General features: G+C 42.6%; 1 pseudogene; it reads right to left on the reverse strand.

Annotated features, from left to right (window-relative positions):
- Window positions 1-15,254, reverse strand: part of LOC114314901 (transmembrane 9 superfamily member 12 pseudogene) — a 290,140-nt pseudogene that overhangs the window by 61,068 nt on the left and 213,818 nt on the right.

The raw sequence follows: 15,254 nt of genomic DNA on the forward strand, positions 1-15,254 counted from the left end.
CAACTTGAGTTTTTCTTCCAGGGGGATAGGAAAGGGTCTTCTATCTGTTTTACTTCTTCCTTTTAGGCTAATCGAATGTTGAGAAAAAGGTGTCATGGTTATTTAACTTGTGTGGTGAGTATCAAACTACCAAAACAGAAGTTAGAGGAGTTGCCTGTAGTGAGTGATTGTGTTGATGTTTTTCCAAAGGATCTACTTGGACTTCCTCTAGATCGTGAGGTAGAATTTTCCATTAACTTGGTCCCTGACACAGCACTTATTTCTAAAGCGCCCTATAGAATGGCATCGTTAGAGTTAAGGGAGTTACAAACTTAGTTATAGAAGTTGTTAGAGAAATGTTTTATTAAGCCTAGTGTTTCACCTTGGGGAGCACCTGTGTTGTTTGTGAAGAAGAATGATAGGTCTATGAGGTTGTGTATTGATTGTTGAGAACCGAACAAAGTCACAGTGAAGAATAAGTGTCCTTTGCCATGTATTGATGACCTATTTGACCAATTGTAGGGAGCTCAGATATTCTCTAAGATTGACTTGAGGTCAAGTTATCACTAGTTGGAGGTGAGGGATGAGGATGTTCTTAAGACTGCTTTTAGAACCCGTTATAGGCATTATGAGTTCTTGGTGCCACCTTTTGGTCTCACAAATGTACCGCCGCATTCATGGATTTAATGAATAGAGTATTTAAGACCCAACTGGATAAATTTGTGGTAGTGATTATTGATGACATCCTAATTTATTCGAGGAGTAAGGAGGAGCATGAGCAGCATATGAGGGTAGTACTGCAGATCCTTAGGGAGAAGAGACTGTATGCAAAATTTAAGAAGTGTGAATTTTGGTTGAGCATTGTATCATTTTTGGGTCATATGGTAAGTAAAGATGGGGTATTTGTGGATAGCACAAAGGTGGTAGAAAATCGTTGATTGGTCACGACCTACTTCTGTGATAGAGGTACGTAGCTTTCTAGGGTTTGCTGAATATTACAAACAGTTTGTGGAAGGATTCTTTTGTATTGCTTGCTACTTACCAATCTCACTAGGAAAGGGGTAAAGTTTGAGTGGAATGATGATTGTGAGTGTAACTTCAAAGAGCTTAAACAGAGGTTAACATCAGCTCCAATCCTTGCCTTATCTACTGATGGTGGTGGTTTTGTGATTTATAGTGATGTTTCATGATAGGGTTTAGGATGTGTGCTCATATAGCATAGGAAGGTGATTGCTTATGCGTCATGAAAGTTGAAAGTACATGAGAGAAATTATCCTACGCACGACTTGGAGTTAGCAATAGTGATTTTCGCTCTTAAGATTTGGCGACATTATTTGTATGGAGAGTCATGTGAGATTTACACTGATCATAAGAGTTTGAAGTATATTTTCACATAGGAGGAACTAAATTTGAGGCAAAGAAGATGGCTTGAGTTACTAAAAGATTTCGATGTGAATATATTATGTCATCCGGGGAAGGCAAATGTGGTTGCAGATGCCTTGAGTAGGAAGGTTATAGTTGGAAATGTAGCTGCTTTGTCTATTGAGAGTTGTTTGGTGGAAGACATGAGACGTTTGAGGCTTGGGGTTGTTACGCCTGGTGATAGGGCTTATTGTAGTCAATTGAAAGTTCAGCTGACCTTGAGAGAACGGATTCATTTAGCTCAGGAGATTGACCCCCAGTGTGAGCGTATTAAAGGAGAGATGACAGAGGGTAAGCATGTAGACTTTGTGGTTAGTGATGATGGGTTACTTAGATTCCATAGCCGAATTTGTGTTCCTGCTGGTGGTGATTTGCGGAAGGAGATTATGATGGAGGCACATAGTTCTAGTTATAGTTATAGCATTCATCTTGGAAGTACTAAGATGTATCGGGATCTTTATGAACACTTTTGGTGGAATGGTATGAAGGGAGATATTGCAAAATTTGTGGCTCAGTATTTGGTGTGTCAACAGGTTAAAGTAGAACATTAGAAACCTGCGGGGAAACTACAACCCTTAACTATACTAGAGTGGAAGTGGGATCATGTTACCATGAACTTCGTGTGCAGATTACCTCGTACTAGTAGTAATCACGATGCAGTTTGGGTAGATGTTGATAGATTAACCAAGTCAGCACATTTTATTGCAGTACGGATGACCTATTCTCTAGCTTGATTTGCACAGTTGTATGTGAAGGAGATTATTAGATTGCATGGTGCACCAGTGTCAATAGTGTCAGATTGGTACCCTCGTTTTGTGTCTAAGTTTTGGGGTGCGTTACAGTCAGCTAGAGGTACTCGGTTAAATTTCACCCTCAGACAGATGGGCAATCAAAGAGGACTATTCAAACCCTTGAGGATATGTTGAGGGCTTATGCTTTGGAGTGGAGAGGTAATTGGGATGATTATTTGCCGCTTATGGAGTTTGCACATAATAATAGTTGTCATTCTAGTTTGGGAGTAGCCCCTTATGAGGCTTTGTATGGAAGGAAGTGTAGGTCTCCTTTGTGTTGGTATGAGGTTGGTGAAAGGCAAATGTTGGGATCTGATTTGGTGGAGGATGCTACACAGAAAATTATCACCATCAGAGAGAGATTATTGACTGCTCAGAGTAGGAAAAAAAAAAAAAAAGTTATGCTGATCATCGTGGGAGAGACTTAGAGTTTCATGTGGGGGATATGGTATTCTTGAAAGGATCACCATGGAAAGGAGTCATCAGGGTTGGAAATAAATGAAAGTTGAGTTCTAGATACATTGGACCATTTGAGGTATTAGAGAAGGTTAGTGAGGTTGTGTACCGTGTTGTTTTACCCCCTAGGTTGGCAGGAGTGCATAATGTGTTTCATGTGTCTATGCTGAGGAAATATGTGCACAGTCCGTCGCATGTGATAGATTATGAGCCGCTTCAGATTAGAGAGGATTTTTCGTATGAGGAGATACCTATTCAGATTTTGGATTCGAAAGAGAAAATGTTGCATATAAAGGTCATTAAATTGGTTAAAGTACTGTGGCGTAATCATCTAATTGAAGAGGCAACTTGGGAATACGAGGACGAGATGCGCGAGAAGTACCCACATCTATTCTCATGATTTACTCAGGTTAGTTTCGAGGACGAAACTTTTTTTTAGGAGGGGAGAATGTGAGAACCCGAATATAAAAATTAAGTAAATAATTAAATAATAATATTACAATCTCAAATATTTTGGTGGTGAATTCTAAGGTGCAAATTAAATATTATTGGAGGATCTTTTAATTAATTTTAAACCTAAAATAAATTTATGGTGAAAGTCATTGATTGAGAAGCAAGGTTTATTATTAAAAAAAAAAAAAAAAGAGAGAGAGAGAGGAGGGTGTGACTTGAACTCTAGACCATAAGATTAACATATAAGACTCCTACCATTTGAGTTGCATGTAACTTATATATGTATTTTGTATATTTATTTATTTATTTGACCTATGTGTGCCCACTGCTAGTATAAAATAAAATAAACACAAACCCTACTCTATTATTTGTTCACCACATAGGGCAACAACACAGCAGCCACGGGAGAAGGTTTGAGAGAAGGAAAAAAAGAAGAAGATGTTGCAATCAAAGAACTTTTGGGTGTGTTGTGTTGTGTGTGATCATCAAAGGTTAGTCCTCTTAGGTTTTCTTCTCTTCTTTCTTTGTTCTTTATCCTAATAATATTGTTATTTAATTCATTGATGGAGAGATTGTAGGTGTATGTATTTTGTGTATATATATATACTTTTAAGAAATTTGAGGAGTTAAATTCATGTATAAAGATTGGGTATTATTCTTAGTTAAAAATTCTGCGCATAATCACGAATTTTAAAAATCAAGAAACCATATCAAACGGATGAATTTTAATGTGAAATTTTTACAGTAGATTAATTACATATTGAATTGTATATCGGATGTTTTTCATAATTTTTGGGAATCGAAATCCATATAAATTGAGGTATTCAAATCTGTCCAGGAAACCAGTCCGAAATAGTAAATTCGGGAGTGTTGTTCTCTTTGGGTATAAATCCAAAAATTATCAAATTAGTGTCATTAGAACCGGTTACGAGTCTAGTTTCGTACATTTTTGGCCTTGCATTGATTGCTCGTGTATATTAAGAGAACCGTCAATTTCTTTAAAGTGCTGCAGAAAACAACCTGTTTGGATATAATAAATTGTAGATAATTATTTTGATAAGCAAATCAAGTGAAACCAATTGGGTTTGAAACTTAGGATATATTAGATCATATCTGGAGGTTATTGGAATTTTTCGAATAGCGTGGAGTGGGTTTTGTAATTTTCAAAGTTAGCGAATAGGTTGGGAAGGCTTGTTTGAAATTCTGTTTTATCTTAAAGTCACAATTAATTAAGTTTTGACCGGAACCCATGTCTTGGGTGATTTTAAACGTTGAAGAACATGAACTTAGCTAATATTTAAGAGTAACAGTGAGTTGGGTTGAGCCGTGTTAGTGCGCTTTAGTTTGGGGTTACTCAGTTCGTATTCTTTAGTATTTTTAAATTAGCAGTGACGTGTAGTTTTCATATTGGTTCAGGGCACTAGTTGGACTTTCATACTCTATTCGAGGATTATATTATTGCGTTTCAGGTGAGTAGTTTCATGCTACGTATTTTTATAAATTAAATTGTTGTTTCAAGACTAAACTTTTTGATAAATTATTATATTATCAATGGAATCAAATTATTTCTGAAACATGTGTGAACTTGGCATACTATAAACTATTTGTTTTGGTCTCATGTTTATAATGATGAACTACCATGTTTTGCGAAACTGATGTGTATTGATTATTGGGACCATGTGTGTATTTAGTCCAGGGAAATTATTCCACTGTGTGTGGTGACTCTGGCCACTAGGGAACAGATCCGGGTTGGGCCGTGATGACTCTAGTGCTCAACGATTGTAAGGAACAGACCTTTAAAAACAACTAGGTGACCTTCAATCGGATCGTCTTTGAGAAAAGGCCCAGGTGCCACCCTGAGGATGACTCTTAGTTCGGTATTGGATCCAATGGGGCTTATAGCCTGAGAACTGTGTGGCAGATTATTTGTTTTTATTGGTACCCAGAAAATTATTGGTGTTCATGTTATAATCTGTTTTAAGTGGAAAATGTCGTTTATCATGTTCTTGCGAGACATGAGTATTTTAAGTGTTGAATTGTGGAACCTTCTTTTTGAAACAGATTGTATTTACCAAACTGTATGCCAATCTAGTTTCTGTGATATATATCTTATTTTGGAATTGAACCCTGTTTTCAAACTGTATTTACTATCCATGTTGCTACTCACTGAGCTATCAGCTGACTTAGTTTTTATCACTTCCAGGTGTTAAAAGGACTTAGAGTGGACTCATGGCATAGCGGGGACTCAATTGCATGGACCTCTAGGGCATTCCTTTAGTTTAGAGTGTTATGTCAAGTTTGTGCATATGTATATTCATTCTTATCGAAGTTCATTTAGGATTATTTTTGATATGTGGGTTGTTTATATCCCATAAGTTTGGATGGTTTTTTATTACGGTTGATTTTTTTCCGTTTATAATTGTGACATGTCTGGATTGAGTTTTGGTTATTTATTATTGGACTATTGTTCAGTTGTTCGATATGATTGGTTTCGTGCTTAGGCTTACGTGTGCCTTGGGCTAAGTCCCTGTGGGCCACGGCCGGTCATGCCCGGATTTGGGGTGTGACAAAGATGGCCTTGATCTTTGAAGGGTCGACCTCGATGCCCCTTTGTGTGATCAGAAACCCAAGCATTTTTCCCGCTGTAACACCGAAAGTACACTTCTGGGGATTCAACCGCAGCCGAAACTCTCTGATCCTTTGGAAAAACTTTTGTAAGGCGGTGTAGTGGCCCTCTCTTTCTTTGGACTTGACAATCATGTCGTCCACGTACACCTCGACCTCTTTATGGATCATATCATGCAATATTGTGGTTGCTGCCCGTTGATAAGTAGCTCCAGCGTTCTTCAACCCAAATGGCATCACTCTGTAGCAATATGTACCCCACGGGGTAGTGAATGCAGTCTTCTCCCAGTTTTCGGGTGCCATTACGATCTGATTATAGCCTGAGAAGCCATCCATAAACGAAAGCAAGGCATGTCCTGTTGTGAAATCTACCAATTCATCAATGTGCGGCAAGGGAAAGTCGTCCTTCGGACTGGCCCTGTTCAAATCTCTGAAGTCTACACAGACCTGAATTCTGCCATCCTTCTTCGGCACCAGAACAATGTTGGCCAACCAAGTCGGGGTATTCGGATACCAGCAGGAAGCTTGCATCGATTTTCTTGGTGACCTCTTCCTTGATCTTAATGGCCCAATCAGGGCGGATCCTTCTGAGCTTCTGCTTGACAGGTCGGGCCTCGGGATCAAGAGGGATCCGGTGCTGTACAATCTCAGGATCGATTCCAGGCATGTCTTCGTAGGACCACATGAAAACATCTTTGAAATCTTTTAATAAAGCGACTAAGCGCTTGCGTTCCTCTGAAGACAACGTGGACCCGATCTGGACCAGCCGTGGGTCCTTCTCAGTACCAACATTCACGGTAGTGATTTCATCCATTAAGGGTTTAACAAATCTTTCCTACTCTTGATCAATTAACCGTTGCAAAACCGGAGGAATTTCTTCCTCGTCGTTTTCATCAAAATTTTGAAAATCCTGATTTAAGCAATAAATCAAAGGCACAGAAAATTACTCAGAAACCACATCCACGTCGTTCTCATTAAACACTTCCAAGCCATCTGATGCTTCTGTTACAACAGACTCAAAAGAGAAAGAAAATGATGACCTAGATAGGACTGTGGCATCTGGGTTATCACCCCCAGGAATACCGGACTCAGACTTAGTCGAGCTGGAACCTGATTCCGACTCACAGGACTCGGTGGAATCAGATTCCGGCTCACTACCTGACCCGGTGCTGCTGGACAAAAATCCTTCTTCGTACTGGCAAACGAGAGAGGGTGCGATGGATGCATCCAAAATAGTTGTTGGTAGGCTCGCAGCCGTTTCGTTCCCGATCACACATACCGAGGAGCTATCCCCCAAGCACTTCTGTTCGATCGGAGGATCTGAAAGCAGACATGCCAGCGCTGCCCCCATTTCATTTTCAGCGTCCTCAGACTGCACTTCCTTACTTTGTTCAGCCTCAACCGATAGGTTTGCCTCCCCTTTGACGTTGTCATTCTCAGGTAGCTGCAGGTCAAAGAAGATCTCGAAACCTGGCACGCATTTCTTCTCCGCGTTCAGCCATGGCTCTAGAAAGCCACAAAACGGAAAGTCCTCCCTCTCCCGGACGAAGCGTCGGTTTAGGGTACCCCGAATGGGCCTATGCATCAACTCGAAAGGCTTCCCAGCCTTCTTTGCTCTGGCTTTTCCGGCCATTTCCTTTCCTTTCCTTATCCAGTCGTCTTTGGTGGGTAGATAACCCAATCTAAAGGTATGAGGGTTGTGCGGCACTTCGGCCAATGCTGCGATGCCTTTCCGGCCGCTCTTGCCCAATCCCATCCCGGGGATATGTTGGAGCTTGTTCATGAGATAGACTGCCTGAGCACTGACATATACCCCTTCACTAGCAGCCATAATGTCCTGAACAACCCGAGCCTCAGCCAAGGTAAAACCCGATATGAACACATCTTCCATACCGTGTTCAATTTCTAGAACAGGCGTGGATACTTCTGGCGGCGGATGAATCGATGAGTTTCCGAAGACGATGGCTACTCCCTTCCTATAGGGGTATTTCACCACTTGATGTAGGGTGGAGGAGACTGCCTTTGCCTGATGCAGCCACGGTCGCCCTAAAAGCAGGTTGAAAGTTGCAGGAACCTCCAAAACATGGAAATCTATCCCATGCTGTCCCGGCCCAACCTTTGTTTGAATCTTAACTGTTCCCATTACTTCCCGGCTTGTGTTGTCATACGCCCGAATCACCTGGGCCGTTGGCACAAAATCCGCGACTTTCAAACCGATCGCATAGGCTGTCCTTGCCGGGTAGTCGTTGATGGCGGACCCCGTGTCAACAAGCACCACGGGTATCCATTTATCTCTGCACTCCACAGAGATGTAGAGTGGCTTGTTATGGTTCGCACCCTCAGGTGGCAGTTCTTTGTCGGAAAAGGTCAATGCCGGGGAACTTCCTCCCGAAAAAACTAGGCCCACCAACTGTTCGGGCGTGGTGTCTATCGAAAGTTTGGCTTTGTCCATGGCTGTGAGGACGGCTTGTCTATGTACTCGAGAAGCCATAAGCAGCCCCCAGATGGAGATGTCTGCTTGTATCTTTTTCAATTGTCTCAATACGGCCTCGTCTTCGAGTTGTTTTTCCTTTTGCTTTTCTACCTCTTTATCTTTTCCAGATGCCTCCGGTTGATCTAGGTGCGGAGGCTTGAAGTACCGTCCACTCCTAGTCATGTGATCGACTTCGCCGATATACCAGGTATCATCTGGTTGGTTACCCTCCCAATCCTCATCCGTGTGGGCAAGACATAGATCGTCGTCTTCCCACCACATACCATCTGCAGCTGACAGGCATCTGTCTGGTTCTGGCATAACTGTCCCGATACTTGCAGTACCTTTTATTCCTATGCTCGCAGCATTCTCCATTTCCGTACTTGTGGCAGTCTCAACCCCTACGTGGGCTTTTGCCTTTCTGATCCTCTCAGAATCTTCGAATCTTTCCTGTTCTGAATGTGTCAATGCAGTAGATTGTTCAATGATCCCTGTACTCAAAATGTTCCACTCCCGAGCGAAACTCTCGACACCGGCGCTCTCCGGCGATGTATTCTGCTCTTCGACCCTCTCGGCTGTTATTGACATTCCTGCCCCTGCCGGGCTTTGTTCCGACTGAAACTCTCTTACCATATCTGGCTGATCGTCTAACCACCCCGTGGCTTCTGCAGATTCCTCATAATCGAACCAGTTGACGGCTGAGTCTACTGGATCTTGGTTATCGTAAAACTGGAACTTGGCAAGATCCTCTTCCACAGCTGTCAAATCATCCGTTCCCTGTCCTGGACTGTCCCCTTGGATTGCACACAGCTCTCTATAGACGCGCCCGCGTGGGGCTCCGCTGCAGTTCGGACTCGATTTTGTTGTCACGGTTCTTAATCTTGAACCAAAGAGTCCAAATCTGGCAAATCGTTTTGAGAAACAGATTTTTTGAAAAGAAGTGCCAAACATGGACTGCTTTGCCAGATACAGAGTCGCCACCTAAATATTTTTTAAAGGGGAAATTTAGGAAACCCTGACTCGGTGTCGAAGGCCACATGTCCGTCATCACCGGAGTTGTCTTGGCTCGGGAGCTTGGGTACGATCGGGGAAGGTCAGCTATGAGCACCCCCTTTCGCCCGGTCCGAAGACCGGCCTCTACTAATCATGATATCCAATTTTGAAAATATTATGTGTTCTTATTTTATTTATTAGCCTAGAATTACTATGTTATGCGCGCAGCAAACAAGTATAGACTAGATTGCCTAATTTGGAAATAAGCATTGCATATCCGTTCGTTTTAGAAAACACTTTGGAATTTGCTACTCGCAAGTAGGCTAAAATATGGATTTCAATGAGTTTCTCCAACTCAAACAATCTAACCTTCACCCACAGGCATTCAAACAATTTATCACATAAGCATTTAGCCGCATGGCAAGCATACTGTCATGGCAACACCCACACGCATGTGGGATGCTAAAACATAAATACTTACATCGTACTCCGTGCCAAAATAATAAACTAGTTAGCAAACATGCATGTCCTAGTTCATGTTAAGAATGGCTAATGCATCGCATGCAAAAATGCAATCTAGACAGGCTCGGCTAACCTAAACATGGCATGTGAAAATGCACAACCAACATGTATTCAGTTTGGAATTTGAAATACAGATGCAGTTAGCATGATGCGCCGAGCCCGGTGCATGTAAAACAAATGGATGAATGCACGCATGCATTACATGAGGTATGCTAATTTAAACGTGCCCTAATCTACCATCATAAGCAGGTAAATAAAAGGGAAGAAAGACGTGAGGTTGGAAGACATACACACACTCACGTACGCTTATTACAGATTTGCCCCCGCTCGGAGGGACCGAATAAATAATACAAATTGATTAACTACGCAAGCTAATTAAATATTACAAATTTCTTAATCAGCTAACAAACTAATTAAGCTAGGAAAACAGATAAACCGCCCCGGGGGAAGAGCTCGATGCAATGCATGCTCGATCCTGCTCGGAAATACACCGCCATGCATAGGCTGCCCCTGTTTTCTTTCCTTTACTCCTCTGGAGGCTGCCAAAACTTCAGGACTTCTTCCTTGGACATTGGGGAATACCACCGGCTGAATGGGATTGCCACCGGCAGTAGCATGTGGCCACCGGCACAAAATGAATCCATCGGCAGGGAAATGATTACCGGTCGGCACTAGAAATTGCCGGTTGGCAGAGTGTTCCTGCAGAATCTGCAATTGACAGCAACAGAGAGCAAGGCAAAACATGGCAGCACAATTCAAGGCATGTATGCACTAACCATGCTCCCTATCATGTTTGTAACTCAAAGGGGCATGTGTCTTGATTCTCGGACCACCAATCACGCATTTCCATGCATGATGGCCCAAAGGACCAAGAGTGAAACTTTCATGTCAAATGGAATGCAAACCAAACAAACAAAACAAGGCCCAATTCCTATCACCAAGTCAAGGAACAAGGCATGCATGCAAGATGCAATGCAACCTAGGCATACAAGCTAAGGATGCAACATGGCATGGCAAAACACTTATGCAAGCATACAAGCAAACATGAGGTAATGTAAATTGATGGAAAAGTGGACTTACATATGATTTAGGCAACTCCAAATAGGCCTAAAACAGTGGCCAAAGTGCTATAATGAGGGACCAAATACACATGCACACATACACATGTTGAAAGGCCAACACTTAGGCACAAATTGGACAACTCTCAAACACATTTGAAAGAAGGTAATCATGGGACAATTAGCATGCAACATAAGCTCTGAAAATCATGTTAAAACATGGTACCAAACCAAGCAACAAGTCAAGCTAAGCATGCAACAAATGGCCTAAGTGCTTGAAGCAAGTCATGGGGACTTGAACCATGACCAAGCCAACCAAGCCTCACAAGGCTAAGAGGGCTTAAGACAGGTTTAAGACAGACCTAGACTATGCAAAGGGGCCCCCCTAGATGGCATCTAAGTGGCTCAAATTCAAAGCATGCACAGTGGCCAAAACATAGAACATGCTACACGAGCTTTCAAAGCATTAAAGATGCGTCCAAGGTAAACATATAGGCATGCAAATGGGACTGAAATGACATGGTAGATGGTTACAAATCACCAAATCAATGCAAGAATGGAATGCTACACACTCACACACTTAAGGCCAACATGCCAAAATGCAAAGGGGCTATATAATGCATGCCAAGTCCGACCCAAACAACTATGGACAGACCTAAGACATGGCAAAATATGCACAAAACCTTCACAAAACTAAGCCTAAAACATGCTCTAACAAAGGCTAACAACCTAAGGCACATTGAGGCAATAACATGGCATTACATGGTAGGTATCCTAAGCATGCATGGTGTACCAAAACCAAGTAAAAATAGAGGTATAATATGACATATTAAGCACAAAAAACAGCCAAGGCATGGTCAACATGAAGCTTAGCTAGGTGCTCCCTCAAGAGGCCAAAAATGGTCCATTTTAAGGACAACAAGGAGAGGGGGTGGCCCTCTCCTTTTGGAGACTTCAAGGCACCATCTCCACCACTGAAATCCCTCAAGATTTCAGTGGTGAAGAGGCCCAAACACCAAAGTCTCGAAACTTGCTCAAAATGGCTCAAAATGGGGCCTTTCAAGGCCTAAGATTGGTCAAACACCCTCAAACCAAAAAACACTCTTAATAAACAATCAAGAGGACTAAAAAACAGAACTTTTTTATGTTATACACTAAGCACAGAAACAGTTCAAAGACAGGTCAAAATACAATGCAAAAATTGGATAAAAAGGGGTAAGATTCTCACCCTTGAAGACCTCTTCAACAATGGTGCTCCAATAGCTCTCATTGGCTTGAATCCAGCTCCAAAACACTAAAACCAGTCCCTTAGAACCTCAGTAACCAAAGGAAGGTGAAACACTAGGTGTCTGTGTGCAATAGTATGGACTAAAACACCTAGAACACTAAAGAGAGGGAAAGAGAGATAGGATATGTATCAAACCCTAACCCTAAAACCAGAGCTCTCCTCTGTCCTTCTATCTCTAAAAATGTCTAAAGTCTCTCCAACCTAAAGCCAAGAGACAAGGCTCTCTCTTATAGAGCTTATTGTCTTGTAAAGTTTACAAGACAAGCTTCTAAAGAGGGAGATCCCTCCATACACGTGTATGGAGGGGAGCCAAAAGCAAGACAGTTGTCTTAAAATATTTGCAAAAGCAGATGCACAGTAGTCGGCCGGCCAAAAATGTCATTTTGACAAAATTTAGTACCGGCCGGCAGCAAATAGTGCCGACCGGCAATATACATTGCCGATGGCATCAAAAACCAGCCGGTGACCTCTAGCCACTACCGGTGATGTGTGGGGATGCCTCACAAGGCATTCCCTGCCCCTCTAAGGCAAAACACAAGTGTTTGGTGCAAAACCAGACACTAAACAGTCGAGTTCGGAGATCCTGAGGCAAGGCGCGCGAGCCGAGACCTCCGGGAACTCCAAACGAACACAAACATGGATAATCACTGAGTGTTCCAAGCGGTGACGTCCGAGTCTTGAGGACGGTCAAAAATGGGGTGTCTACAGTTACCCCTCTTTGACAGAACTCGAAAGTCATAACAATGACGGGAGTGAATGTCAAAGCCCAGAGACGACCCATTTTTGACAAGGCCGAAGACTCAGACAAACATGCAAAACAGACAAGATATACGCCCGAAGGCAGGGGCAAAATGCAAGACAATGCACGAAGCCGAGCATAACTTATGATCATGCAAAGAAAGCTGTAATGAAGCATGCATGCGACAATTTTAAGCTAGCAAACACCAAACTACACTGCAATGCAGAAAGGATGTAAGAGAATTATGCAATTCTCAATACGTCTCACTCGGAGGATACAATACCTGTGCGGCTCGTCTGGTTGCACCAGCCTCAAATGAACCGTACATACAATATCGTGCCTGAAAAGAAAACAAACTTAACAGGTACAAAATCGTTAGCAACATGCATGACAATGCAAGAATGGATGCAAAATGATATGCAATATATACAAAACAATGTATAAACAATGCAAATGAAGATGCAATGCAATTGAAACAATGCAAACTATATGCAAAGCAATTGAATCACGATCCAATCACGAGTGGTTCGAGACCACACCTATGTCAGATAGATCGATGGAGGTAACAAGTCTGTCTACCATAGAACGGTCAACTGAACTATGAGCATTGTAGACAGACACAAGAACAAGTATTGGGGGGGATTGACATAACTGGGGAAACAACCCACTGGAGAAAGGACAATGATCCTAATGCCGGATGCAAAAATTATACTACAATGTAATATATATATATGGAAATGCTGGGGAAATGGCAATGGATATGGCACGCGGGCCAAACCAAATCTTGCCTAGGTAAGGCATGTACGCATACAAGCCACGTCTAACATAGAACGGTCTACTGAACTATGCTTCGACACGAGAAGTATGGGCACATACCAGACAAAGCTCAACATGGAAAGGCGCAAGCCATAGATGAAAGGTGATGCAGTGAATGCATGCAATCTAAAATGCAATGGAAATGGATGTAATGGATATGGCACGCGGGCCAAACCAAATCTTGCCTAGGAAAGGCATGTACGCATACGAGCCATGTCTAACACAGAAAAGGTGCCGCAACCCTCAAACCAACATACCAGCGTGGAATAGGCGCGTACACATGCAGAACTGTGTTTTAACGTGAAAAGTAAGGGCACATACCAAACCAAGCTCAACATGGAAATGTGCGAGCCATGAATGGAAGGTGATGCAATGAATGCATGCAATCTACAATGCAATGGAAATGGATATTTACAATGGATATGGCACGCGAGCCAAACCAAATCTTGCCTAGGTAAGGCATGTACGCGTACAAGCCATGTCTAACACAGAAAAGGTGCCGCAACCCTCAAACCAACATACCAGCGTGGAATAGGCGCGTACACATGCAGAACTGTGTTTTACGTGAAAAGTAAGGGCACATACCAAACCAAGCTCAACATGGAAAGGCGCAAGCCATAGATGGAAGTAATGCGGTGGATGCATGCAAACTACAATGCAATGGATATGGCACGCGGGCCAAACCGAATCTTGCCTAGGAAAGGCATGTACACAAACAAGCCGCGGCTAACATAGAACGGTCCACTGAACTATGCTTTGACACGAGAAATATGGGCACATACCAGACCAAGCTCAACCTGGAAAGGCGCAAGCCATAGATGGAAGGTGATGCAATGAATGCACGTAAGCTACAATGCAATATTTACAAATATGCAATGGAATGGATATTTACAAAATGCATGACAATGCAGTATGATGCGATCTACTGGGGAAAATGCAATGGATGCATGCAAGCTACAATGGAAATGCAATACAATGCACTATGATGCAACGACTATGATTGCAACTTTCCCTATCTTACCAACAGGGCGATATACTAGGTTGGTTCAGTATCCAGAACTGAGGCGCCGACATGCCGCCTCAATCTATGGGGCTTCCATACAGATTTCAAGCCGAGGATACACCCCTGGGTATTTAAACCAGACTTTAGTCTCGGAACTCCCGAACCTTTGCGTTCTAGGTATAAGCCGTTCGAACTCTAGTTTCCACCGTCCCAGTTGGTCTTCTAGGAACTCACCGCAAACATAGGCAAGTGGCTTTACCAGACCACCTAAAGTCGTTCGGGCACGACAAACACCAAAGGAATTGCACCTTCAGAGGATTTAGGGTCTCCTAGACTGTGGATATACCTGCGCGGTTCGTCTGGTTGCTCCAGCCTCAAATGAACCGTACATACAATATCGTGCCTGAAAAGAAAATAAACTTAACAGGTACAATGTCTAAGTAGATGAACAGTGGTCGGCTGCCCAAAAAAGTCATTTTGGCAAAAATGAGTGTCGACCGGCAACAAAAGGTGCCGACCGGCAGAAAAGATTGCCGATGGCAACAAAAACCAGCCGGTGACCTCTAGCCACTGCCGGTGGTGTGTGGGGATGTCTCACAAGGCATTCCTTTCCCCTCCAAGGCAAAACACAAGTGT

This window comes from Camellia sinensis, chromosome 8, assembly GCF_055761805.1.
Source record: "Camellia sinensis isolate YWXY chromosome 8, ASM5576180v1, whole genome shotgun sequence".
Classification (NCBI taxonomy): domain Eukaryota; kingdom Viridiplantae; phylum Streptophyta; class Magnoliopsida; order Ericales; family Theaceae; genus Camellia; species Camellia sinensis.